Source organism: Myotis lucifugus, unplaced genomic scaffold, assembly GCF_000147115.1.
Source record: "Myotis lucifugus unplaced genomic scaffold, Myoluc2.0 scaffold_60, whole genome shotgun sequence".
Classification (NCBI taxonomy): domain Eukaryota; kingdom Metazoa; phylum Chordata; class Mammalia; order Chiroptera; family Vespertilionidae; genus Myotis; species Myotis lucifugus.
Window position 1 is genome coordinate 1,445,602 of NW_005871108.1, and position 26,677 is coordinate 1,472,278.

The 26,677-nt window shown below is 47.9% G+C and overlaps 1 long non-coding RNA gene across 1 annotated transcript in view; it reads right to left on the reverse strand.

Annotated features, from left to right (window-relative positions):
• The window catches only part of LOC106697281, a 42,877-nt gene that overhangs the window by 2,665 nt on the left and 13,535 nt on the right, over window positions 1-26,677 (reverse strand). Inside the window, exons 2-4 of the long non-coding RNA XR_001348353.2 lie at window positions 18,727-18,809; window positions 18,304-18,419; window positions 13,395-13,546 (exon numbers count right to left, since the gene is read on the reverse strand). This is a non-coding gene — a long non-coding RNA (uncharacterized LOC106697281). The remainder of the gene's footprint in view (window positions 1-13,394; window positions 13,547-18,303; window positions 18,420-18,726; window positions 18,810-26,677) is intronic.

Below are 26,677 nucleotides of genomic sequence, written 5' to 3' on the forward strand. Positions count from 1 at the left end.
TTGGACATCCCTCTCACAATCCGGGACCACTGGCTCCTAACCACTCTCCCCTGCCGGCCTGGTTGCCCCTAACTGCTCTCCCCTGCCAGCCTGATCGCCCCTAACAGCCTCTGCCTCAGCCCCCACCACCGTGGCTTTGTCCAGAAGGATGTCCAGAAGACGTCCGGTCTAATTAGCATATTACCCTTTTATTAGTATAGATGAGAGAGCGAGAGATTGAGAGAGAGAAAGAAGAGGGAGAGAGGGAGAGAAACATCAATGAGAGAGAAACATCAATGGGCTGCCTCTTGCATGCCCACCACCAGGGATAGAGCCTACAATCCAGGAATTTGCCCCAACCAGGAATCGAACCAGTGACCTCTCGGTGCATGGGACAACTCTCAACCTACTGAACTACACTGGCCAGAGCATCTGGGCCATCTTTCATGTCTGCTGTCAGCTTTTGCCCAAATAACTACTATGGCCTACTTGCTAGTCTCACTCCTCTATTTTGTCCCCCTCCAGTTTACAGCTATCAGAGTTCTCTTTTGAAACTTAAAATCTGACACAGTCACTCCATAGTTTAAACCCTGTAATATCTTGCTCCTAGAATAAAATCCAATCTCCTTACTGTGGCCCACAGTGTGTTGTATGAGCCAGCCCCTGTCAACATCGCTGGCCTCATCTCCCAAGCTCTCCCTCAGTCACTGTGCTTTGGTCACCGGCACCTTTACTGGTCCTTAGATACACCAAACTCTTTTCTACCTCGGGGCCTTTGTGCATTCTGCCCTCTCTGCTTGGAATGCCAGCTTCTTCTCATTCTCCAGGTTTCATCTTAAATATCACCTTCTCAGGAAAGTCTTGCATGATTTCAAACAGGGATCAGCAAACAATACCCATATCCCAAATCTAGCCTACCACCTGTTTTTATAAATAAAGTTTTATTGGAACACAGCCATGCCCATTCATTTCCATATTGCCTCTATTATGGTTGCTTTCCCACAATGGCAGAGCTGAGAGTGGTGACAGGGACTAGATATCCCTCAAAGCCTAAGATACTTACTGTCTGGTCCCTTACAAAGTTTGCTGACCCCTAATCTAAAGCAATTCTCTCTTCCCAAGTTTATTGTATCACTACACTTACTGATTTCATGGCACTTACAACAATCTGTAATCATTTTGGTTGCTGCTGTTGTTGTGTGTTGTCTCAAAGAAAATTCAGAGACAAAAGCATTTAGAAATCAAACAAAAATTTACCTAAAAAGAAGTTTCACAAGAGGATCCGGGTTTCAGAACAATAAATCACCAAATGAAAACTATAACAGATACTTTGAGGGGAAAAATTACCGAGGGTTCGCCTGTCCAAGGTAAGAGAGACAGCAATTTTCTCACCTGAGTTTTATATCTGCAAAGGTAATCACATGTTTTCAGATGGGGTTTTGCAGACATGAAATAAAGTCGTTTTTGTTAGGGAGTGAGTAACTCACAGGAAAGGCCCAAGACTTCATTTATTTGGGGATTTAGAGCTAGACAGAAGAGCCCTGGTTTTTCTCAGGGTACAAAGTGCTTTTATAATCTGATTTTAGACAAAAATGGCAAAGACTCAGTTTGGCTTCCAGAAATTGTGTGTTCCCCAGCCCTCCACCCCACTATTAGAACATAAGGCAACATTATAACCTTTCCCCTGAGGGAGATACTGTGTCTGTATGGCTTACCTCTGTGTTACCAATACCTAGCACAGGTCTGACTCATATCAGGGAAAATTATAGAAGACTTGAAATAGAAAAAAAGCCCACAAAGATCACCGGATATCCTATGGAATGCTATACCTTGTCATCACCACATCTCAGGTCATCTGATTCTGTGGCAATCATGCATTTCTAATATATATTGCTTATTGATTTCAGAGAGTAAGGGAGAGGGAGAGAGAGATAGAAATGATGAGAGAAAAATCATTAATCGGCTGCCTCCTGCACACCCCACACTGAGGATCCAGTCTGAAACCCTGGCCAGGAATCAAACTGTTCATAGGTTGATGCTCAACCACTGAGCCACAAAAGCCGGGAAATTATGCCTTTATCTTCGATGCATCATACATCTCTGTAGATTGTAACAAGGCTGATAGCAATACAAGTAATTCTTGTCCATAGAGATGCAAATACATTTTATCTGCTTGAGGTGCAAGTGATTCCCCCCACCCCCGGTCCTCTTGAAAGAAAATCATTTTGCATCTTTAGCAAATTAATTTCAGCATTCTTCATTGTGTGTGTGTGTGTCTGTGTAATTCCCTCATAAGTTAATGATTTTAATAAAAACTCTGACACGTGTTCATTTTATATTTGAACAAGAGGCATGATTTTACTCTTGAAAAATGATCTTCTATCATCTCTCTTGTTAAATACTGGAGTAATGAATGCTGGAATTAATACTGAATATGCTCTCAGAGCATCCTGTGCTTCTTTGTAGGGCTGATTTAATGATTTAGTAATTATAGTTATTCATGCATTTATTTTTGTATCATCTGTCTCTATTGACCATAAGCTTCCTGAGGGCAAGGACCTTGTCTGACTTGCTTGCCACTGTGCCTCCTGAGACTAGCATGATAACTCCTGACATATATGATTATACATACATATGTATGTATGTAGATTGTTCGCATGTATATATACACATGTATACACACACACACACACACACACACACACACACACACACACATATATATACTAGAGGCCCAATGCATGGATTCATGCACTGGTGGGGGGCGTGACCTGCGGGGATCAGCCAGCTGTGGGAGCACCGCTCATCCCGGTCAGTCAAGCAGCTGTGGACCCACCCTCTGAGCAGCTGCATATTATATATATATTTATTTATTTATTTATTTATTTATTTATTTTAGAGGCCCGGTGCACAAATTCATGCACTGGTGGGGTCCAGCTGGCCCACCCTGATGGGGGCCATCAGGGGCGGGCCAGCTGGGGCGAGGGGTCGTGGACAGGGCCAGCTGGGGCGAGGGTCCGTGGGCGGTTTGCTGGCCAGCCCCACCCCCTGATCAGGGTCCAGATGCCCGCTCAGGGGCGGGGCTGGCCAGGGGGAAGGGCTGCAGGCATTCCAATCATTCCACCTTTCGGTCGATTTGCATATTAACCTTTTATGATATAGGAGAGAGAGAGGGAGTGGGCTATGTGCTGCCCAGTTTAGAACAGACCTGGACACGTCTTTGAAGCCCCCAGTACAAGATGAAATCCTTTCTGGAAAAAGGACTCAAATTATTTCTGGGACAGATTGAATAATTAGAGGAGGAAGGAGAGAGAGAGAGAGAGAGAGAGAGAGAGAGAGAGAGAGAGAGAGAAGATGAAAGGTGGAAGGAAGAGAGAGAGGAAGGAAAAGAAGGGAAGAGAGAGGGAAAGAGGGAGGGAAGGAGGGAGGGAGGGAGGAAAGGAAGGGAAGAAAGGAAGGAGGGAGGGAGGGAGGGAGGGAGGGAGGGAGGGGAGGAAGTAAGGAGGGAGGGAAGGAAGGAAGGGAGGGAGGGAGGGAATGAAGGAGGGAAAGAAAAAAGGAGGGAGGAAGGAAGGGTAGGAGCGGAGGAAGGCAGGGAGGAAGGAAGGGAAGGAAGTAGGGAGGGAGGGATGCAGGAAGCAAGGTAGGAAGCAAGGACGGAAGGAAGGAAGGAAGGAAGGAAGGAAGGAAGGAAGGAAGGAAGGAAGGAAGGAAGGGAAACCACTGATGGTTTTCTCTGACAGGAATGGGACCATGGTGTTCCAAACAAACACCTCCCCATCCCCCCCAACTTTAGGCACCATTTATCCTCACCAATGAGATAAGAGTGGGCTATTGAGCATCCCCTGAGGGAAGAGCTGTGGTTACTAAGCCATCCTCCCCCCCCCCCACCTCCATGCTGCTCCCGCCTTTCAAGGCTCCTCTATGCCCCTTTACCCAGTCCAGCCCTCTTGCCAGTCACCTTCCTGTGTCTCTCCAGTGAAGCTGGCTGCCTCCCAGAGGCCCGGCCTGACCTTTAATCCTCTCCGCTTTGGTCATCACCAGCAAAAGCCCTCTCACCCACTTGTTCTGATTCCATCAAATCATCAGTCTGAGAGGTCCTCTCTGTAAGTCTGAGCTAGAAGCTGCCAGGGACATCGGGGTAATTAAAATAACCCCCTGCCCTCAGGGAACTTGCAGTCTAGTGGGAGAGAGGCTATCTTTCCCTATGGAGTCTTCACACTGTGGACACTACTGGTGCCCACACATCTTCTCGTCTGTGCCAGAGACCACTCGTTGCCTCTCATATCCATTCTCCACTCTCCTTTAGAAATAAAACTTCTGACTTTTATCCAAACACTTAGCCACATAGAATAAAGACTACATTTCCCAGCCTCCCCCTTGCATCTAGTTATAGCTATGTGACTAAATTCTGACCAGTGGTATGTGGACAGAAGTGATGTGAGCATCTTTTAATTCATGGCTGCCCCTTGCCTTTCCCCCTGCTCACAGGCTGCGGTGTAGACATGGGGGAGTCATCTGACCAGGGCAACACCCTAGAGATGGCAGAACTATAAGAAAGAAGAAGCCTGGGACCCCAACTGTATCATGCTAGTTCTGAATGATTTACACCCAAACTTGAGAAAAATAAAATTCTATCTTCTTTGTGCTATTATTACTTTGGATTTGTGTTAGAATATGTGAACCTATATATTTTTTTAATTGGTCACCCATTTTCTTTGCAATAGAATTTAAGCAAGAGCAAACTTTTTTGAGTGCCTACTATGTGCCAGGCACTGTTTAAGAGTCTGGGACACAGAAAAAAATCTCTACTGTGATGGAGAATACAACTTACTAAATGAATAAATGTATCTAAGTCATGTACGATTCTCTCTTTTCTGCTGCCTCTCCTCCTTCCCTACTCATGCTCCATGCTCGGTGACTAGCATAACCATATACCATGCCCAACGAATAATGAGAGAAAGGCATGAAAAAGATGTAGAATTTATTGCCACATGAACTATATTTAAGTCCCAGCTTAACCTCACAGAAGCTCATTTTCCTCATCTGGAAAATGGGGATAAAAGTAGTAACTACTTGGGTTTCTGGGGGGCGGGGCAATATGAGGTAATGCATGGAAGGCTTACAGACAGTGTTTAACACATAGTCAATGCTCAATAAAACGTGGCTGCTAGAGTAGTAACAATATTAATTACCTGAGTAAAGGTGACAAGGACATCTTAGGGGTCTCTCTTTTGATCCAATGTTACCTAAGAAGCTAAACCTAAGTGTTCCTCACCTCACCCCTTCCCTATCTTTCTTCCCACCTCCCAAGGCCAGTCTCTCCTTCCCTTTGTCAAATCCATGCCAGTCCTAGGGCTTCTGCTGTCACCTCCCCCTGAATGGAGAGCCATAGTCTAGAAGAATCCCCTGCTCTACTCAGTCTACAGCCAGATCCTGCAGCAGCAGCAGCAGCAGCAGCAGCAGCATTCTTCCACAGCTTCGAGGTGGGTTCTTTGGCTTACATGTCCTCCCAGATTTGGGAAATGGAAACGGGGCTAGTCCAAGAGGCTGGAGGCCTGGTTGCAAGTCTCTGCCCCGTTGCTAACTCTCAGTATGGTTGTGCACAGTCACTTCCCCATCTTAGGACTCAGTTTTCCCCCCACAAAAACACCAGTGAACTTCTCCTCATCCCTCTAGAGCCAGCTCAACTGCCACCCCTTTGTGAACCTTCCCCTGATTCCCTCAGGTAGGTGGTGGCTCTTTTCTCTGTGTTCTCCCCCACGGTACATGATGCAATCATTCCTCTATTATAGCAGCCATCACCTGTGTATAACCCTTGGCTTGTCTGTCTTTCCCTACTAGACTCTGAACCACTTGAGGACACATTGTAATTTATTTAGTCTGTATCCCTAGTAGTTTACATAGCAGGTGATATGAAGCACATGAATGAATGACTGGATTGATACTTATAGACAGATGATAAAATGGTTAGATGAATTGTATGTGGTTATTTAGATAGATGTCAGATGCATAGACAATGATAGACGTGGCTAATAAATGATAGATATTTAGGGAAAAGGTGAATGAGGGATGGACAGTGAATGGAAGAGGAATGAATGAAGAAATCGGTGAATTGATGATTGGTTTGTGAATGATAGATATGAAAAAAATGAATGAGGAATATATGTTGGATGAATGGATGGATGGATGAGTGATAAATAGATGGATAGATGCATGAAGAATGAAAGGATAAAGATTAATGAATGCAGACAAGATGGTAAATGGCTATTAATGACTAGTGAATGGTAGACAGATGAATGATGGATAGATAACAAATAGATAGATGGAATAATGATGGCTGGGTGAGTGGCCTGCTGAATGGATGTATGGATTATAAATAGATTGATGAGGGATGAATATAGAATAGATGATAGGTAGATGGATAGTGGTTTGGTGGTGAATGCATGATGATGGATAAGGAAGAGATGATGGGTGAAGAATGAATGGACATTTGGCTAGATGGATGGTGAATGAATGATGAATGAATTGTTGCTGTTTAAATTAATGTAAGAAAAATGGATAGGTAATAGCTGGATAGATTGATGGATGATATGTGAACAGTCGTGAATAGATGTGTGTGTTACTCTAGATATTCTTTGAGGATCCTTCTAGCCCTGATATTTTGTGAGTCCACTCTCTAGGGAAAGAACTGACACTGATATTTGATGAGGTTCCAGAGCCAGGCATCTTCACATGTGCTTGACTTATGTCATCTCAAGTACTCACTGCAACAACACTGCAAGGCTGGTCTTGTTATGCACACCTTACACATGAGGAAAATAAGGCTCCGGGAAGGAAGCGATCTTCCCAAGCCTGACTCCGCTTTGCTTCTTTGTCAGTTTTCTCCTTCTTCCTCTAGTGGTACCTCCTCCTCTCTGCTAACAGTTTTACACGTCCCTGCACCATTCGTGGCTTGCCTCATCCAAGAGCCTCTCCACACGCTGGCCCTCAGGGATCTCTCTATTCCACACTTGAGACCTGCTAGCCTGCCCTCCTCTGCCTTTCACTTGGTTCCTACCATGATTCACAATCTTCAGCAAAACAAACATAATAGTGGTTTGGTGGTGAATGCATGGTGGTGATAACAATAGCCCTCAAGGTAGTTATGGTTATCCTCATCTTAAAGGTGAGGAAGTCAAGACTCAGAGATGTACAGTGACTTGACCAAGATCACCAGCTAGTCAGTGATGAAGATGGGGATGTAACGTTGGTCTGTTCAATCCCAAAGTCTGCATCTTAAATCTTAATGTCATATTTCCTCTTGGCTACTGTGATATTGGGTTATCCATATTTGTTTAAGTGTGTATGCCCGTGTATCTGTGTCTCGTCTCTCCAGATTGGAATAGAGATGCTTTATCACGCTTTTCCTGAACTCCCTTCTGTGTCATAGACCAGGAAGAACCACAGAATATCAGTGCAGAAAGAGGCACCATGGACATCCTGAAGTTCAACCCCTTCAGGGTCCCAGTGAGATCACCAGGGCTCAGAAAAGGGATACAAAATGCTCAAGGCCATTTGGAGGCTGGGCTGGGATCTGAACCTGAGCCTTGAGCCTTGGTGCTCAGCAAAAATTTACTGATGAAATTGTGGAACTGCTGGACTGGTGCTAGGAATAATAATAATTTAAAAATGTGAAGCAGATATAACTGTCAGCCCACACCCAGAATAAATAGCCTCCATTCAACTGGGTAGTAGAAACTTAACCTTGGTCACTTCCAAGTGCCTTCTTTCTCTTTATTCCCCTCAGGTCACCATTATTCCTCTCCCCCCGCCCCCCCAACACACACACACACACACACACACACACACACTTCCTTATGTGTGCAGAAAGGTTCCTGGTCCAGGGGCCTGCACACCCACTCGGACATCTAGGTTTGTAGGTTCCTTAGGTTTGACCTGGAGTAAGGCCCTGGGTCTTGCTCTCCAATCCCTCAAGATTGTCCAAGGTTTCTGTATTCTCTCTTCAGGGTCACACATCAGTATCTACATGCTCCATAGCTTCCTATATCTGACCCTCTGTATTACTTGGGATGCTAATTCAATTCTTGTAACACAGGCCAGACTAACTGTGTTCTAAGTAAGATAGAAGTTGATTTCTCTCACTAACCAGTAGAGGGTAAGGAATCCAGCCTGATATAGTCCCATGGTGTCAGAAACCGAGGCTTTTTCCATTTTGTTGCTCTGACATCCTTCACATGTAGCTTGTGGACTTAGATGGCTTCCCAAGCCTCTACCACCATGTCAAATTCTAGCTGGCAGGAAGGGGAGAATTTCTGCCATTTAAAGAATGTCCCACCCTAGCCAGTTTGGCTCAGTGGATTGAGCGCCGGCCTGTGGACCAAAGAGTCCCAGGTTCAATTCCGGTCAAGGGCATGTACCTTGGTTGCAGGCTTCTCCCAGGCCTGGGCCCTGGCAGAGGTTCTTGCAGGCGGCAACCAATCAATGTGTTTCTCTTACATCAATATTTCTCTTTGTCGTTCCCTCTCTCTTCTACTCTCCCTAAAAATCAATGGAAAAATAGCCTTGGGTGAGGATTAACCCTCCCCACCTCAAAAAAAAGAATGTCCCTTTTTTCTTTAAATACATGACCCATAAATTGCACACCATTGGGTTTATATACACATCCTTTGTCAGAACCTGGTCATGTGGCCACATATAACTGCAAGGGAGATTGGGAAATGTAGTCTTCAGTTGTGTGGCCATCTGCAGCTACAGAAGGGGAAGTCAGATCATTGCATGACTACTAAATATCTCTGCTACACTTCCCTTATCCCCAGATAATCTTTATCTCATTTCCTAAACAGGAAAAACTAATTTGACTCATTTATTCTTCTTACTCTACTAGCTATGGCAGAAATTGTATACCCTCAAATTACTCAGGGCTTTGACTAAATTTTCATGACTTTGCAAACCAAAAGCTTTGGCCTTCAGAACTCAGAAAGTAATTTCTTCCATTTCTGTCCTTTATAAGGTAAGGGAGGCCACTAACAAATGGGGAAAGGTAAGGTTCACTGACAAACACAGGAGATGCCTTCAGTGTTACAAATATTTTACAGCTACAACTACAACTTAGACACCTCCCATTCCTGCTAAGTCTTTTGGTGGCTTCCTTAGACTCTTAGTTTTGTCTTAAATTAAGACTCCTCAAAGAGGCATTCTCTGCTACCCTACTTTTTCCTTCATAACAGACATCACAATATTTAAGTGAATTCACATCCTAGAGCCTAGTGAGATTTAAAAAATCTTTGAGTCTTGTCCCAGGTGACTGAAAACAGTGTGGATGTGACCCTACTTACAATTAATGGTTCAAGACCCTAGAGGTCAAAGTATAGACTTGGGTGGGGCTTTTCCCAGTGGATGCCAATGTGGGGAGACATGCTGGAGGACCAGATGGGTGCTGCAGCTTGACAAATACCAGTCACAGACTCCTCTCCCTTCCCCCAACCAATACTAAGATGTCCCCACCATCCAGGACTAAAAACCCAGAAAAAAAGGGAGGAAGGGGAAAGCTTGACTCATTCAGTCATGTTCAAATCTGAAATGACTGGGTTGTTTTGTTTTGTTTTGTTTTTCTAGATTTGATTGAATTTTGCCTTTTCTGGCATCAGGAAAAATAGGAGCTCAGGAGAAGCAAAATTCAGTTATAAAAAATGGAATGTTACATTTCTTGCATATTTGAGTCATGGCTGATAGGTGTGTTTTGGCCATATTAGAATTCTGGAACCACATATGGGTTAACTTATGAAACCTTGTCATCACAGAGTTAATATATTCAGTCTAAGAATCATATAAGGTTAGAATCATAAACTCTATTCAGAAAGAACATTAGAGATTGTCTTAGTTTGGGTTCTCCTAAAAGTAGAGCCTGAGACCAGGATTTGGGTACTAGTAGCCCAGGAAGCCAGAGGAATCTGAGAGAGCGGGAAAAGGAAAGGGAGGAAAGGCAATAAAGGTAAGTTACCGAGCCAGTTCCAATATGCCAACCAGTGCCCTATCTTTTCTAAAAACTGATTGATTGATGAGAGAGAGAGAGATCAATTTGTTGTTCCACTCACAACTATGCATTCATTGGTTGATCCTTATCTGTGCCCTAACCAGGGATAGAACCCACAACCTTGGCATATCAGGATGATGTGCTAACCAACTGAACTACCTGGCCAGGACTTAGTGCCCTATCTCATTCAGACTCCCTAGCTACCAATGGATAAAAGGCTGAGAAACTTATCCACCAACTCCTATTCTCCAGGGATTAAGGTTTTCCCAGGGTGGATCCTGGTTGAGAGAGTTCTCAAGGTTTCAGAGAAGCCAAAAGACTGCCAGGCACTTGAAATGAGATGCTGTCTGTGTGCTGGAAGTATCCACAGTAGCTCCAGCTAAAGTTAGCAGTGGGTTGAGGGAATGAGGAGTGGGACCAATAACAAGCAATGATCCAGTTTTACCCCAAATAAGAATTCCCTTCTAAAGGTCTGGACTAGAAGTCTACAGGATGCATCAGTCTGTGTGGATTTATTTGGTTCCATTAGCATCTTGTTAAAATGAAATTGAAATCTAAAGGCCTTTAGGAGGCTCATGCAGTTTTCATTTTGTCCTAGGCCCCACCACTCCCTATTGCTCACATGCCTTCAGATTTCTGTTACCTGCCTGGCCCCCAGAAGCATTTGACTTTGAGGCCCCTGCACAGCACATCTCATCGGCTACAGGGTCCTTCAGATCTCTGTCTCACATCTGTATCTTCAGCTCCTGACACACAGCCTGGCCCATGATAAATGTTTCATAAATGTTTGCCAGAGAATGTAGCCTCTGCTTGCATTTTTCCCTGCCTGGGAGCTCACTCCTTTCAAAGCTGCCTGTTGTATTGTCTGCTACCTGCCCCCAACCCCTTACTGACCAGCCCCCAGGCATTCCCAGTAGGGACTGGGGGTGAAACTCCCTGCTTGGGGTGAGCAGCAGGTTAATTTCCTCCTGGAGCTTCCCTCAGCAAACAATGAGACAATGGCCAGCCGGAGGTGGCCTGCGTAAGACAGCGGAGAAGGGGAAGTTGTAATCTGTGCTTGAAGCCAGCAGGCGGCAAAGGGGCGAGAAAAGCAGCCTGAGCCAGACCGGGCCCTCCACCCAGCCAGCCCCTGGGACCTCGGCAGGGCCCCAACCTGAAGGTCACCTGAGTCGCCCTTGAGGAAAACAGCCACAAACCACCATCCTCGAGGAGAAAACACGGATGGGTGGGGCTCACCCTACTACCCCCTCCCTGTCCAAATGGTCCTATTTCCTCTTCACATAACCCCATCTGCCTACCTTCTGGGCCCTGCTGGCAGGGAGATATCCCCAGACAAGACAGACACCATCTGATGCTGTCTGGCCTTGGGGCATGTTACTTAACTTCCCTGCACTTTATCTGTAAACAGGGAATAATACCACCTCCTTCCTCTGCTTGTCAAGAAGATTGTCAAGCGGATTCTGTCCCTCCGTTTATGCGCATTTATTGAGCATCTGCTATGTGCAGGCGCTGGCTGTGTTGGATGGTGTGGATACAATGTCCCTGCCCTCGTGGAACACAGTTATAACATGGAGAGAGTCAATATCCAGGCAATTGCCCCAGGGCATGAAATCACACCAGTGACAGGTGTCACAGGAGAGCAGGCAGCACCATTATGGCCAGGCAACACTGGACCCTAGGCTGCAGATTGATGTGGGCTTCCTCTAGGAAGAGGCAGCTAAACTGAGTTAAACAGGGAGTGGAAGTTGACTAGGCCAAGGGGAAAGGGCCCAGGGAGGCAACGCAAAGGCCTGGATGTCGGAGCAAAGAGTGACACCATCCCACTGGCTTTCCGATAATGCATGGGGGTGCTCAGCACAGCGCCCAAGCCGGTGGGCTCCCACCTCAACAGAGGGGTCCTGTCTAAGCACCTCATGCACGACAAACCGCTGCTTCCCCAAACCTCCTCACACTGCAAGGGCTGAGACTTGCTGTACCCACCTCACAGATGAGGAAACTGAGGCTCAAGGCAGGGGAGAGAGAGAGGTGAGTGAGCACAGCAGATGGGTCCCAGCTTCCTCTGGGGAAGGGTCAGTGATTGGCAGGACATCCTGCCAATCACAGAGAAACTCAGGAGGACCCCCCTCCTCCCACACACACACATCTCAGGGTAGTTTCTTGCCCCCTTCCCATGCCCCAGGGGCTCCCTAAATCCAGCTCTGTACCCAGAAAGGGAAGAGGACTACAGATAACTGAGAGATATACCCATCCCAGGACATAACCTCACATGTCTAAAAGAGCTGAGCAGCCTCGCCCAAAGCCATACCCACACCCGGGCTCAAAACCAGCCTGTGGCTCTGCCACCAGCGCCTCCCCCAAGAGACTGGCTGCACGCCACGGAGTCTCCCAGAAAGAGCAGCTCCCACCATGGAGAGCGGTAGCTGTGCCCTTCCGGGTCCTTCCTCTTAGCTACCCAGTGCTCTGAGCCCCACCTTACTGAGGAGGAAACTGAGGGATGAAGAGGGAAGCCTCCTGCCCATGGTCCAAGAGCCATCAAGGAGCTGTGCCAGGTTCCAAGCTGATTGGCCTCACAGCTGGTGCTCCACATCCCCATCTCCTGCAGGACCCCCTGGTGGCTCACTTTACAGACCGCGTCACTGCACGCTCAGAGCCCTCTGTGGCTTCCCTCGAGTCAAGGTAAGTCCTTGCCTTGGCTCAGCCTCTCTCTGCTCATCTCCCACTCCGCACAGCCTTTCCTTCTCTCACTCGCTCCCACCTTGGAGCCTTCAGCACACACTGCTCCCTCTGCTTCATTCATGCCTCTGCTCACATAACCCCACAGGAGGCCCTCTGAGACCTTGCACCCCGCTTTGTATTTCCCCACAGGCCTCATCTCTGCCTGACCACCTAGGCAGCATTTATTTGTCTGCTGTTTGTCTGTGAGCCCAAGAAGGCAGCGTGGACTTGGTTTCTTGTTCACAGCTAAGCCCCAGTGCTTGCCCAACGGTAAGTGCTCAACAGGTATTTGTCACATGAATGAATGAAGAAAGGCCGAAAAGGTCTCCAGTCTCCCTCCAGCCCCAACTACATCCCAAACCTGCATCCTCAACTCCCCCCAAACACCCCACTTGCTGATACCAGCCTTTTGGGTTCCGGAAAAGCCCAAGCACAGCCAGCTCCTCACTGACTGGCCGGCCACCAGCCTTGGCAGGTCCTGATCACAGGCCCCTCTAAGGATGGAGGAAGCCAGAGCTCAGCGAGAACATGTGGCTTATCCAAGGTCACAGAGCCCCAAAGGTCACAGAGCCCCATCTCACTCCCCCATCACTACAGCGGGGGGGGGGGGGGGTGCCTCTGCTCAGAGGCCCAGTGGAATGGGAATATGGAGGCTCCAGCTCACCCACTTGCTCCAGAGAACCCAGTTATGTTGGGGGGCAGGGTGTCACTCTGCTGCCAGCAGCTCCCTCCTTGCAGCACTGGGACTCCAGCTCCACGTGTTCCAGGAAATCCAGGCCACATTTCCCTCCAGGAGCCACCGCCCAAAGGGACCCTCTGGGGAGAGACAGAGCATTTTTAAGGAAAAGGGGGGGAAAGGTGGGAGGTGTGGGAGAAAGAGTCACCAAAAAAAAATAATAATAAAATACTGTGGCTGGGCCAGGAATGTGCCTGGGTGAACCGGAGCCAAGCCTCCTGTCACATCCACAGCTGTGCCGGCCAGGGTGGGGTGCAGGGCGCAGGCGGGGCCGGGTCACTCTCAGGACAGGACACCAGCTGCCAACCTGCTCCTGGCAGGCAGGCTGGCTCCCTGCCTCCCGCCTGGGGGGTAATGGGAGGAGAGCTGGGCAAGCACCTGGGACAGAAGTCAGGGCTCCGGGCTCTGCTACCCCAGCCCATTCACCAGCCTGGACCTCAGTTTCCCCTTCTGTGCAATGACAAGATTTGGAGAAATGCTACAACAGGGTGACTTTTCAATAAGAGACCAGTTGAATAAAAGCAGGGACAGGGACAGCTACACTTTTTAGCAGGGTTTGACCTGGGGTCCCAAACTCAGGGACTCTGTGAACTTGGATAGAACAAATAACAACTTCATAGTCACCAGCCTCTAACTGAAATTCAGCATTTCCTTCAAGTAGGCATGTGGATCATGAGCCACAGCAGGGTTAGCAGTGGCCTTGTCACAACAGAAGCTGAAGGCGCTTTTGTATGATAACACAGTGGTTGCAGACACCTCCACAAATCATTGATGCTCCCCAAGACCCGGGCCCTGCATCCACACAGTCTATTTTATGTGCTATTAAAGGAACTCAGCTTTTACTGCATCACTAACCCTTGTTCCTATTGCAGTAATAGCATTTCAATATAGTGGGTTTCCTAAAATATAATCATGCACTTTATGTGCTTAAAAAAAGGAATATGAGAAGGGGGTCCAACCTGTCACCAGATGTCAAAGGGGTGTACGACACAAAAAGCTAAAAATCCCCTCTTTATATGCAGCCATTTTTATTTTTAAATGGGGAAGTTCTCTGTATACTGACTTGGAACAATGTCAAAACACAGTGCTAAGAGCAGTCAGAAAAGCAGGATACACCAGTGTCTGTGTAAGAACCAGGCGGGTGCCTACGTTCGCCTGATGCAGGGAGCCCTAAACCATAACAGTGGTCATCCCCAGGGCCTGAGCGCCCTCAATCCCTGCAGCTCTGCCTTTCTTCCATGTACGTATATATTCAGGAAGAGTCGAGATTCTGGAAGGTGGCTGTGCCTGAGGGGAAACAGGTTTTGAATCTTCCCAAATCCCCACATCCAAACAGACAAAGCAACTAGGTTGCAAACCAAAACCAATGGACAAGATTTAGGACAAAACTAGGTGACAAGGTGTCCCCACAAATCCCAAAATCCATGTGGGTGGAGACAAATCTGCACATTAAGGTTTGTGTGGGAGAACACTCCCACCATGAGTATTTATTTGTTTGGGGGACACACGAAATAATAATGAAGTCTCAGTCTCTGCCCCAGGATCCAGGAGTAGTGGGGAACACAGACAATCACAGAAACATGTGAGAAGAGTAATTCTAAGAGTCTGAGACTCTGAACATGTATAAAGGAACCCATGTTTGAAATATTTCATTGCTAAAAAAAAAGAAAAAGAACAAAGGAAGAAAGAAGGTGAGAAAGAGGCCGGTAGACACACAGACATGCTGGTAACTCCTCTGCAGGCCCAGACCAGTGGCATCTTAGGGCAGCTGTTCACACACACAGGCTCCAGGGGAGCTGCCCAGCCCCCAGTTCAGAACTCAATGCCCACTACCCAGCATCTTCCTTTCTGATGAATCATGTGTTTGTGGACTAAAAGGCAGGGTTATCCCAGCCAGGAAGTCCTTAGAGTCATCAGCATGGAGGCAGCCCCTTAAAGCGGAAAAAACAGCCCTCAGAGGCTCCAAACACAGGTTCGAGTCCCAGGCCGGCCACATAATTCACAGCATGATCTCACACTGGTCTCAGAGGCGCAGAGAGAAGGCAGCTGCCAGGGCTCACCCATAAACCTGCAGACGCTTCTGGACGCCCAGGTGGAGGAAATCGGAAGCCCCTGGCAGCCACTAAAGGTAGGGGTGAGGATGAAGCCAGGTCTGTGCCCTCTCTCCTCGGGTTCTCCAAATACTCAGGCAGCACCACCCTCCGGGCAGGACAAGAACAGTGCACTCAGGACCCAGCCACACTCCTGTTCACTCTAGAGCAGGGGTGGGCAAACTTTTTGACTCGAGGGCCACAATGGGTTCTTAAACTGGACCGGAGGGCCGGAACAAAAGCATGGATGGAGTGTTTGTGTGAACTAATATAAATTCAAAGTAAACATCATTACATAAAAGGGTACGGTCTTTTTTTTTTTAGTTTTATTCATTTCAAATGTGCCGGATCCGGCCCGCAGGCCGTAGTTTGCCCACGGCTGCTCTAGAGCAACCCCAGCAGGAGGTATCCTTATCCCCGTTTTACAGATGAGGAAACTGAGGCTTAGAGAGGGGAGGAAGGCCCCAATGTGCTCTGACCTGGGTCTCTTGTGGGGGCCCTCACCCCTGGGACAGCTCTGTGCTGGCAATCTTGACCTCCACCAAGCCTGGAGGCCCACTCAGGGGTGTGGCTGTCTCCCTGTGAGCAGGGCTATTTTTAGTGTCGGCAGCAGGGGCTAAGGGCCAAAGCCAGGAGTGACAATGGGGGGAAGGGGGTGGGGCTGCTGGCGGCCGCCCCCGCACCCAAACAGCCGCCCCATTTCCTCGAGGAACCAGGCCATGCACAATACAAGGAAAGCCGAATGGGGAGCGGCTGGGGGCTCCTGGGGGGAGGGGGGGCTGACCTGGCCCATCAGGGCAGCTGGGGGCCAGGAGGGGGACTCCAGACCAGGGGGAAATGGACCATTAGTCCAGCTGCCTGGTCCCGACAGAAGTGATCGTTCATGCTCCACTCACTCCCATACACACACACTCACATTCATTCTCTTTCACACATATACACACTTTCTTAATCTCTCACTCATTCTCTCATACAATAATCATACTCATTCTCACACACTCATTCACCGACACTGACGTATTCACACTCATTCTCTCTCACACTCATTCTCACACACTCATCTCTCACATATATTCTCTCTCCTCTCTCTCTCTCTCTCTCTCTCTCTCTCTCTCTCTCTCACACACACACACACACACACACACACACACACACACACACACGAGTTTTTTATTAATTCCTAGGCCAGGGCAGGGTCTAATCCAGCCTAGAGGCTGAGAACTGGGCCCCGGGGACTCAATGAAATGAGATTCCCAAGCAGGAACTGATTTGGGGACCAGATGAGAAATGTTGTCATGAGCACCCCAGACATTTTACCAGGGTCCTGGCCTCTTTGGGGAGGGACGTCCTTGCTGGGGAGGTTTCAAGCCTGGGGCTGGGGCTCTCAGACAAGCGAGTGCTAGGTGACAGGAACAGGAAGGTGGTCCCCCATAGCCTGGTAGCAAGGGCTCCTTCCTTGCTCCTCTACAAGGGGAATTCCAGCTTTGCCTGGGCAAGAGCCCTGAACTGAACTTGACATCTGAGGTTCCCCTATGTTCTCCCATGGCTTAGGGTAGGAGATGGCTTCTCCGTCTTCCCCATCCCTGCTCTGCCAGCCACCGCAGACTGAACTCTGGCTAATGCCTCCTCTCCATCCCACCTCTACACCCTTTTGTGTGCCATGCCCTATGCCAGGGGTACCCTCCTCTGTCTCCTGTTCTCCCACCACCATTAAAGCTCTGAGAACAAGAACAGTCATATTCTTGTTTGCCATCACATCCCCAAAACCAAGCAAGTGCCTGACACATAGTAGATGCTCAATAAATACCTATGGCATGAAATCCTTGCCTCTTCCTGGAGGCCTCTTCTCCTCTCTAAACCATGGACAAAATTATCTCATTGGGCCTTCTCAACTGCCCGGTGAGGCAGACATATTCGTTCCCATTTGAGGGAGGAGGAAACTGAGACTGGAGAGGGAATGTGGCTGGCTGAGGATCACACAATGGGTAGCAGCCTAGGCAGGACTTATATCCTCAAACGCCCATACCCACCCCTGGCCGTCATCAGCTCTGGGAGTGAGTCCACAGAGGAGAGAAGATGGCAGAGCTTTACTAAAAGAGTAATCAAGGCTGGCAAGAGTGAGGTTTGTTTGTTTTGGGGTGGTCCACCCCAAGAGTGAGAGCTTCTTCTGCCCACCCCGCCCCCCCAGGACCCACTCAGAGCTGGGCTCTCCTTCGCATGGGTGGAGCTGCACCCAAGGATCAGGAAGGAAAGGTAGAGGATTTCTGGACACGTACTGAAGGCAGACTCTGCACCACATAAAAAATTACCCATTGGAGGTGTTTAAGCAATATTTGGGGAATACTCCTAGGCAATAAAAAGAAGCAAACTACTGATACAACAACATGGGTGAATCTCGGAGACATTAAGACTAATGAAAAGCCAGGCACAAAACAGTACATGCTGTCTGATTCCATTTATATGAAATTCTAGGAGGCAAAACCAAGTGATATCAAATGAATGGTGGCCTGGGCCCAGGAGATGGGTTGGTGGGTGAGGGGCACAGGTATTTGGGAGTGATGGAAATGATCTGTGTCCTGATTGGGTGGTGGTTACACAGGGTGTACATTTGTCAAAACCCATGGAAAGAGACACACTTAAGATGGATAACCTTAAGTACCTTTGATGTTATGTTAATAACATCCTGATACAATTGTTTTTAAAAATTAGCACCATGCTCTCAACTTTAAGAATCTATCATCACTTACCAGTTAGACTGTGTTCTCTCTGGTAATGGAGGGTGCCTCCTTCTGGATGGTTCGTAAGTCCCAACACGTGAGGTTGCATTTAGGCACCTGCCAAACTTATTTCCAGGAGCAGAATGCTGCAAAGCAAACGCAGGCTGCTGTTTACTGAGCACATACTGTTCATGGGTAACTCACTTCCCCCAGCACCCAATGAAGTGGGTGCTCATATTATCTCCCCTTCACAGAAAAGAAGAAAGGTGGAGGGAGAGGGGTCTTGCTCAAGATCACACAGCTGGCAGGTGGGAGAAAGGGGATTTGAACTCAGCCTGCCTCCAGGGGGTCACTGTTCCACCTTCCAGATGGCTCCCTCTTTTCTGGCCTCAAATGCCCCCCACCCCTTCCATAAACAAAATCCCAGCAGGGGCGCAGGCATGCCCTCCTTACCTGGGAACGCAGGAACTGTAGCCAGCTTATTCCACTTCCCGGCTCTGTGACCTGGGACAAGTGCCTCTACCTGCCGTGTTCATCTGTAAAATAAGGGGAAAACACTACTTACCTTTAATAGGTACGAGGTTTTCTTTTGGTGATAAAGTGTTTTGAAACCAGACAGAGGTGGTGGTTGTACATCGTGAATGCACTAAATGCCACTGAATTGTCAACTTTAAATGGTTAATTTATGTTATTAAATTTTGACTCAATAAAAAAGAAAAAAGGGGAAAAGAGATCATCTGTGTAGATATCAATGGACAAGTACATTAAGAAAAAAACTACCTACCTTAAAAGTTATAGTGAGGATTCAAAGAACAGCAAATCTCAAGCACTTAGAATAATGCCAGACTAGCAGTAAGCATGCAAGATTTTCTTTCATATTTAGTGGCCCCAATTGTCGGCCAAGCTGCCATGCTGGATGACCAGCAGCTGCACAAGCCCCCGGCGCTCCCTGCCTCAGCCCATGTTCTCCCGTCTGCCCTCCATCTCCCATCACTCACTTCACTCACTTGTGCCCATCCACACTGGCCTCTTGCCCTCCCCCTTGCTGGGCAGGCTCCTGCTACAGGGCCTTTGCACTGGCTATTTCCTCGGCCTGGAACACTCTTCTCCAGACTCACACAGCTGCGTCCTCACTTCCTTCAGCTCTTTGCTGAAATGTCAGCTCTTCAGAAAGGTCCTCCTTGACCACCCTCAGGAAACAGCTCTGCTCCAGCCACTCACCATCCCCTCAGTGGCTTTACAGTCTCATGTGAGATTGTACACTGGTTTGTTCATTGTGTTTTGTTCATCTCCCCGTGAGATTGGCAGCTCCTTGAAGAGGGACGTTGTTTCCTGCTGGGAGCCCAGCCTGGCACATGGTGAGCCCTCCATAGATAGTTGTGGAAGGAAGGAAGGAGGAAGGAAGGAAGGAAGGAAGGAAGGAAGGAAGGAAGGAAGGAAGGAAGGAAGGCAGGCTCCAGATAGTGTCCATCTGGTCATTCAGCTGGGCTCAAATGTGTGAGTCACCAAGGACAGGGACCCTGGGCTTGCCTCAGTGGCCTCAGGATTGCTTAGCACGTGGGGCATCTGTTGAGAAAAAAAGACCTCTACTCCGTTCAGGGTCCTGCCACCTGTAAGAGACTGGCCTGCCCCCACACCACCCCTAGCCCTGTCCCAATTTTATTTCCTCCCCTTACAGCTGTTCCTTCCATTCCTCCTCATCTGGTCCCTAGAACATCTCCTTGGGCCTTTGTCTTTCCCCTCAGCTGCTTAGGGGGAAGTTAGATACCTTCCTTCATCCTCTCCCTCCCCACCCTTCTGGCCTGGGTCCAGAAAGCCTCCCCCTCAGGCTCAGCACCCACTCCAGCCACTCCCCTCACCTCCAGCAATTTCCAGGGAGCAGATGTGGAGAACAGTGGAGAGGCAGGTGTGGTCAGAGGAGCCTCAGGTCCCTCCCCAGGTCAGTTTGCTGTGTGACCCATCTCTCCACTCAGAGATCAGCTGGGGAACTAGGCTATTTGTGCTCCAAATCCAGCTCTACCACTTGCTAGCTGTGCAGCCTTAGGCAAGTCACTCAACCTCTCTGTGCCTCAGAATTTGTCTCAGCACAAGGGTGCAATGCAATAATGCAGAAGGTCTTTGTAAACTGCAAAGCCCTAAACCACCCTTGGCTATGTATTTGTGCTATTTCTGACCCAAGGAGCCCAGAACTGAAGGACAACCTCCCAGTGGCCCTAAGCTATCGCAGATGTTATTTGCCATCATCCTTATTACGTGATCGATAACATCCTCAGGTTTCACAAAGGCCACAGTCAAGAGTCCATTAACTTTAAGACAAGGGTAAAGTCCCAGAGAACACTCTAGAACAGCACACTTCCAGCGAAACCCACCGTCCCGCAGGGGCCTCACAATAATCCCAAACAGGGAAGAGTCATTACTATTCCATTTTACAGATATGGAAGCTCAGGCTGCCTCCCCTAAGCCCAAGCTTTATTGTTGTTCCTGCCTGACAGACTGGAGTCCTTGTCCAGCCCCCATACCTGTACCTACCCTACCGCCCTGCGGACTCCTTTGAGCTCCCCCCACTCCTGTTTAGCAATACCTCTCCCCGGTTTTCCTAGGCACTTGCCTATTCTCCCAGAATCCTTCTGATCCCAGCCAGCCTGGCAGTGGCCAATGCCAGATCAACCTCACTTTTCCTCCAGATTCCAAACAAGATCAACTGCATTTCCCCTCCTGATTCCAAAACGAGGCAGGCTGGCAGCACTGAGCACTACTGGGGAAGGGGGCCGGGCAGGCCTAGATTTGTTTGTAAGCATTAGCAACAGCTACTACATCGGATAGGTTCTTATTCCTATCTTAAAATGCAGCGCAGAGGAATTAGGTGAGCAACTTGCCCGAGGTCACATAGCTAGGGAGAGTGAGAGCCAGAGTTGAAACTCAGGTCTATTTGACTCCAAAATGCTTGACATCAGCCTTTGAAGAGTTCACTGACATTGGGTGACTTCATTTCCAGCTCTTCCCCTAAGACTCCTCATCTCTAACATTGAAAGAGTAATACTTTATTGGATTTGTTGAGTTGTGAGAATTAACTTGGATGAGTTTGTAAAGTGCCCAGAATAGCACAGGGCACCTGGATGTGGCTGGGGCTCTGTGGTCAGGCCAACCAAGGGTTAAGGCCCAGCTTCTGCCTGTGGAGACAATTACTCTACCTCTCTGAGCTTCACTAGACCCATGTGGACAACAGACACCATCAGCCCCTCTCTCAAAGATGGTGCTGGTCCCAAAAGCTAATTTTCTGAAAGTTAGAAACATGGCTCTCATACCAATAAGAAGTGAGCACATGCCAAAATCATATGTGATTCATTGGTTATTACCCCGTCAGCAGTGAAGCTGCTCCTAAAAGTGTTAGAGAGTCTGAAAGGTTTATAGCTAACGGAAGACAAAATGCTGAAACAGGATTGCAAAGTGAAACTGGTTAATGTCCTGCAGGACCAAACAAATGTAACCTTTGGGGTGATCTTTTCTACTGGAGACAAATGATTTGCAACTTAAATCTACAAGTGAGCCCATAACTTTCCTGAGTTTGGGCCCCAATACGTAAGGAAATGACAAGTCAAACAAATATCTGTCCCCCTAGAGAGTTAGTTAACTAACCCTGGAGTGGGGCTGTTGGACAATGCTACTCAAAGAACATGCAGTTCTCCTTTTGTTTTATTTCCAAGTTTGGGATTTTTTTTAAACCTGAGAATGCAATGCAATCATGGAAGTGGAAGAACTTTAAAGTGCTGAATGCCTCTTGGCTTGTTATTTGGGTAGCATCTCTGCCCAACAACCCAGAACTCTGAGCAGCAATCCCTATGCTCACCAAATGAGGTGGACAGGGAGCTAGGAACACTCAAAATAATGCAAAACAAATAAACAAACAAACAAAAAGAATGCAAAACTATTTGCAAGCATGGTCTTATTCATCTTGATTTCCTTCCAGAGCACTCTGAGCTCAGGCCTGGGACTAGGATGAGGTGATGCCTCACATCACACAATCCATAAGTCTCCTTTCCACGGAGTCCCTGCTCACCTACTGACATTAGTTAATAAAATTTTATAGGTTTCAGGTGTACAATTCCATAATCCATCATCTGTGTACTGTATTGTGTTCACCATCTCAAGTCAAGTCTCCTTCCATCTCTATTTATTCCCCCTTTACCCTCCTTTTTTTTTAAACAATTTTTTAAATTGATTTCAGAGAGGAAGGGAGAGGGAGAGAGAGAAACATCAATGATGAGAGAAAATCATTGATCGGCTGCCTCCTGCACGCCCCCTACTGGGGATGGAGCCCCAAACCCAGGAATGTGCACTGACCGAGAATTGAACCAGGACCTCCTGATTCATAGGTCAATGCTAAACCAGAGCCGGTGGGCCCCCCTATACCCTCTTCTACTTCCCCCACCCCCTTTTCCCTCTGGCAATTACCATATTGTTGTCTGTGTCAATGAGGTTTTTTGTTTGTTTGCTTAACCCCTTCATCTTTTTTTGTCATTTATTCAACCATTATTTTCTGGGTGTCTACCTGCTGCCAAGCACTGTCCTGGGCATTTGGGGTAAAGCACAAAACAAGACAGACATAGTCACTGCCTTCAAGGGCCTAAAGTCTAAACAGGAGACAGATGATTGGTTAACTAAGATAGAGGCTAAATAATCAAAAATCACCACAAGCTCTAAGAAGGAAAAGAACAGGATGAACATGAGCAGGGCTGCCAGCCCCAGAGAGGGGCCGGAGAAGACTCCCTAAAGAGGTGACATTCAAGCTGAGACGTGAGGAATGAGAGAATGCCAGCCAATGGAAAAGCTGGGGGAAAGGCATGCCAGGTGGGAGGTCCAGCATGTGCAAAGGTCCTGATGCAAGATGAGGCTTCAAGGAACGTTGTGGCCATAGTTTGGCAACTGGCAGGAGATGAGTTGAGGGAAGAAAGCAGGACCTGAATCATGGTGGGGATGGGGGGAAGGGGTCTGCAAGAGACCTAGATGTAATTCTAAATATGATGGGAAGATATGGAGCATTTTGGTCAGACACCGTTATAACCCAACTGTGTTTCTACCGTGGGGTCTTTTACAGTGGGGTCCCTGCACCAGCAGCATCAACATCACCTGGAACTTGTTGGTAATGCAGATTCTTGGGCCCCACCCCAGAACTACAGATCAGACCTTCTGAAGGTGGAGTCCATCCACTGGTGTTTTAACAAGCCCTCTCGATGATCTGATGATGTTTGGAAACCACCACTCTGGAATCAATAATCCACCAGTTAGTAACACAACCTAGAGTCGTCACCTGGTGGCACTTTATGGGAACTACAGCCTGACTGCTGCTTCCACCACCAGCCCTTTTTGACACTTCCCACTGAAAGGACCCAGACCAGGGTCATGGACAGAAGGATGGCTTTAGAGCAGTGATGGCGAACCTATGACACGCGTGTCAGAGGTGACACGCGAACTCATTTTTTTGGTTGATTTTTCTTTGTTAAATGGCATTTAAATATATAAAATAAATATCAAAAGTATAAATCTTTGTTTTACTATGGTTGCAAATATCAAAAAATTTCTATATGTGACACGGCACCAGAGTTAAGTTAGGGTTTTTCAAAATGCTGACACGCCGAGCTCAAAAGGTTCCCCATCACTGCTTTAGAGTGTGTCTGTCTTCTTTTTCACATGCAAGTACACACAACATGGGAGGGCTTCAATAACTTCAAGTTTCCTCCTGCTATGCTTAGAATAAAACCCAGATTCCTTACACAGTTGCTCTGTCCTAACTTCCTCTCTCCTCTCACACACTCCCTGTCAGCCACACTGGCATCCTTGCTGTTTCTCAGATACACCAAGGTTTTGTTATTTGCTGTTCTTTCTGCCTGGAATGCTCTTACTCCACACTTGCATGGCTTGCTCTTTCTCTCTTTCAGATTCCTTTCAAATGCCATCTCCTCTGGGAAGCCTTCCATGACTACACTCACTATGGAGCTCTTGCCCTACTGTCTTATTGTCTGTGACCCTGTTTTTCTTGTTTAAGCAAAATTTTTATTACAGAAAAGCTCTCTGCAGCAGGGAGGGGACCTGAACTGATTGCCCCCTTTCTCTTCATTCTTGACATTATCTTATATATTTATTTGACTTTTGTCTATCCTCCTTATGAGACCATGAGTTTCAATAAGGCAGGGATGTTTATCTCTTTTGTTCACTGTTGTAACCCCAGTACAAACAGTAGGTGCTCAATAGATATTTTCTGAATGAATAAATATACTCAGTGCGGCAAGTATTACCACCCTCTTTCCCACCAGTGGGGAAACTGAAGCCCAGTGAAGTGAACTGACTCACTCAAGTTCACACAATGAGTAAGTGACTGGGGTCCAGATTTGAAGTAGGAATTCTGGAAATGGAAGGGTGAGCCGTGTCCACACTGGCACCTTGAGGTTCCTGAGGCTGGGGAGAGTTTTCAGTCAAGCAACCACATCACCGTCACCCAAGATCAGCAAGCAGGTGGCTGTGAGTTCTGAAGGATGTTCTTCATGGTAAAGGGGCAGAGGGCAAGGTCTAGATCCTAAGTGGGGCAGTACCACCAGGAGCTGGGCAGTCCCCAGTGATTGCCCCAGGCATACAGCAGGAGGGGAGCAGGGGTGCAGACATCCCCCAAATGAGTCCCAAGTCCTGTGTGGCATTCATAGTTCCCTTTAGTAATTGGCATAGATGAAACCCTGTTTTTAATTATCTGAGCCTGGGACCAAATTCTATTTCACACGCAAACACTATGTGTGTGGGGTTTTGTTTTGTTCATTTTTACTAGACTTTATTTTTTATAACAGTTTTAGGTTTATAGAAAAATTATGCAGAAATGACAGAGTACCTCAAACTCCCTCTTCCCAACACACAGTTTTTCCTATTACTAATACCTTATGATACCTTTGTTACAAATGAAGGACAAATGCTGATTCATTATTATTAACTAAAATCCATAGTTTATATTAAGGTTCACTCTTGGTGTTGCACAGCTCTATGGATTTTGAAAAATGCATAATGCGCCCGGCCAGTGTTGCTCGGTGGTTGAGTGTCGACCTATGAAGCATGAGGTCACGGTTTAATTCCTGGCCAGGACATAGGCCAGGGGTTGCAGGCTCAATCCCCAGTGGGGGGCGTGAAGGAGGCATCTGATCAATGATTCTCTCATCATTGATGTTTCTCACTCTCCCTCTTCCTTCCTCTCTGAAATCAATTAAAAATATTTTTTAAAAATGCATAATGTCTTATATTTATCATTACAGTATCACACAAAAGTCCACTGCCCAAAAAATGTTCCATCTATTCATCCCTCCTCCCTCCCCAAATCCTTGGCAACCATTGCCTTTTTTTATTGTCTCTATAATTTTGCCTTTCCCAGCGTAGAGTGTATTTGCTTGGTTTTAATGTATAGTGACCATGCCAGGAAAGTGACCTCCACATAAGTTGGAACCAGACCGGGTCACGTTTGGTTCAGGACTTTACCTAGAACTGCTCGCATTTTGGAGGATCACTGCCATGATGAGGTCGTGGTGTTTGAGTTACCAGAGCTCCTGATTCAGCCCGCAGATTCATGGTGATTCCACCAAAACCATAACCTCCCAACTACTTTGTAATGTGTCCTATGTATTTTGTTCAAATATTTACATAGTAATTTATTCTAAACTAATTTCACTTTTTCTTTTATATTACAACTAGAGGCCCGGTGCACAAAAATTTGTGCACTCGGGGTGGGGGGAGGGGGGGAGGGGGGGGCCCCTCAGCCCGGCCTGTGCCCTCTCGCAGTCTGGGACCCCTCGGGAGATAACGACCTGCTGGCTTAGGCCTGCTCCCGGGTGGCAGAGGGTAGGCCCAATCCCTAGGTGCAGCCCCTGGTCGGGCTCAGAGCAGGGTCGATTGGGGAGTTGGGGCACCGCCCCCTGTCATGCACAGAGCAGGGCGGATCAGGAGGTTGCGATGCCACCCCCATCACGCTCAGGGTAGGGCCGATTGGGGGGTTGGAGCACCGCCCCGTCACACTCAAGGCAGGGTCAATGGGGAGGTTGCGGTGCCACCCCCTGTCACGCACAGAGCAGGGCCCATCAGGGGGTTGGGGAGCTCCCCTCTGTCACTCACAGAGTAGGGCCGATAGGGGAGTTGGGGCACCGCCCCCTGTCATACACAGAGCAGGGCGGATCAGGGGGTTGGGGCGCCGCACCCTGTCACACTCAGGGGAGGGCCGATGGGGAGGTTATGGCTCTACCCCGTCACACACAGAGCAGGGACCGTGGGGGGGGGGGTTGGGGCGCCACCCTCTATCAACCACAGAGCAGGACTGATCAGGGGGTTGGGGCACCACCACTGTCACACTCAGTGCAGGGCCGATGGGGAGGTTATGGCT